This window comes from Poromitra crassiceps (genome assembly GCF_964638095.1).
Source record: "Poromitra crassiceps genome assembly, chromosome: 21".
NCBI classification, from domain to species: domain Eukaryota; kingdom Metazoa; phylum Chordata; class Actinopteri; order Beryciformes; family Melamphaidae; genus Poromitra; species Poromitra crassiceps.
In genome coordinates this window covers 29,051,776-29,054,275 of record NC_139638.1, presented here as the reverse complement: position 1 = coordinate 29,054,275, position 2,500 = coordinate 29,051,776, and positions in this window count along the sequence as shown.

Sequence of the window (2,500 nt, the reverse complement as noted above, 5' to 3'; positions counted from 1 at the left end):
CCAGGCAGTGATACAGAGGGAGAGGAGGAGAGACAGACCCAGGCAGGCAGTGATACAGAGGGAGGAGAGGAGGAGAGACAGACCCAGGCAGTGATACAGAGGGAGGAGAGGAGAGACAGACCCAGGCAGTGATACAGAGGAAGAGGAGGAGAGACAGACCCAGGCAGTGATACAGAGGGAGAGGAGGAGAGACAGACCCAGGCAGTGATACAGAGGGAGAGGAGGAGAGACAGACCCAGGCCAGGGACAGGGAGAAGACTTAGAAGGTTATGGGAGACATCCTAAAGCAGAGGAGAAGCGGAGTGAATCGCAAAAAAAATAAGTATGTGACCAGCATTGTTGGGGGGGAACTCATTACAAAAGTAACATATTACATTGTAATATATTACTTTTAGCAGTAACTCAGTATAATATAACTGATTACTTATAGGATTTACTGAAATCAAAAAAGTAATCAGTTATATTACTGAGTTACTGCTAAAAGTAATATATTACAATGTAATATGTTACTTTTGTAATGAGTTCCACCCCCCAACACTGCTGGTCACATACTTTTTTTATTTTTATTATACCAGTTACGTTGTCAAGTAACTCAAGTTACAAATGGAGTTATTATTATTTTTTTTAAATCAAAGCACATATTTAAATAAAGATACAATCATTCCCTAATCAAACTGTGTGTTTTTATGCAAATAGCCACTACAGATGACAATAATTTAGAATTTAGAATTGTTTACAATGACTTCAAGGCGGTTGAAATGATTTTTCGGGATGGTTCCGGGGTGCTGATGTCATTCTGCTGCTGCTGTTGTTTTGGTGAAAGTAATGCAAAAGTAGTGTAATAAGTAATGAGTTACTCTACACAGACAGTAATATTGTAAAGTAACGTATTACTTTCAAATGAAAGTAACTAGTAATATGTAGTATATTACATTTTGAAAGTAACTTGCCAAACCCTGGTGACCAGTAACAGGAAAAGGAGGAACGGACGTGAATACCTCATCTGTGTTTTTTTTAGACCTTCCTTACATTGTCCTCAGAGCTGTGTTCTCTCTCTCTCTCTCTCTCTCTCTCTCTCTCTCTCAGAACTCCCGGCTAATAGTACTTGCTCCCTCTGCTGGTTATTACACATAATCTATCTGTTCATGTAAATTTCATCTAATTTGGTTCAAGGAGATATCATCATCTTTTGTAAAAAAATAAATAAAAATAAAATGATAATGATAATGATAATGGAGGATAATAAAGACCCCACTCAAATAGAGCCCAGTTGCTCTCTCCAGATGTCCAAAGCACCTTTGTGGAACAAGGCCATGGAAGATCACCAGAACCAAAGCATGTCATGATGTTTCAGTATGTCCAGAATTAGCAACAAAAACACTTCTACTGGGACAAAAGAACTGTGATGCTCTGTCCTTGATCAAGGTGTCTGTTGCAACCTGGATTGTTTTATAATAGTATAACGCCTGAATGTAGTAACTATAGATAGCTGATGGGAGTTGTTTTTAGATTATGGTGGTTTAAGGACATTCACTTTCAGATTTGAATAAAAAAGGCAATATCTAATCAATCGATACCTGTCTGACAACCTCCCTCCCTATAACCATCAGCCTACAAAACACATTCAATAATGACATTTGTCCTTATTCTACCCCCCACACACACTATATAGCCTTTACTAATCATGATTCAGGTCAGTCTCATGAATATGAAAGCATGGATTTGAAACTGACACGTTTGTTCATGCTGGAAACGTGGATTTCTTCACAAATTTGGATTTGAATATTTTTACCGAGACAAAAGCTCCGCTCTCCTCCACTCGCTTATAATCAGGTCTTGGGGAGGCTATTTTTAGCTCCCACTGGCAACCAATGAGTTCTGTTGGGATCGTATGCATATCTTACGGACGTTACATAAGGACATATGAAAATACAGTTTATAGTGGGTATTATCTGCGCTGTGCTGTCACATCTATTCAAAGGGCCACTTAAGTCTTTTTAGTGTGTGTGGTCACATCAGCTAAAATGAACCGCGGCTTGGCAAGAGATTAACCTACTGGTGGTGAGCAGGTGTAAAAACATGCCTACACAAGCCCTCTCAATTTGTCAATCTTCCATCCTGTTCCTTTCTTTCTTTGATTCTCTCTCTCTCTCTCTCTCTCTCTCCCTCTCTCTCTCTCTCTCTCTCTCTCTCTCACACACACACACACACACACACACACACACACACACACACACACACACACACACACACACACACACACACACACACACACATCTCTCACAGTCACTCTCTCACAGACACTCTACTCATGCAAAAACAATTAACTGGCAATCACTAATAAATAAATGTTGACTACTGAGAGCTGTTTCTGATAACACCTAACTCTGGCAGAAAAACTTGAGTTTGCATGTTTAAGATAGAGACCATCTGGCGATCGGATCACACCAGCCGTGACGCCCGAGACTTAAAACAAATGTGGGCTGGGGTCGTAAAGTCG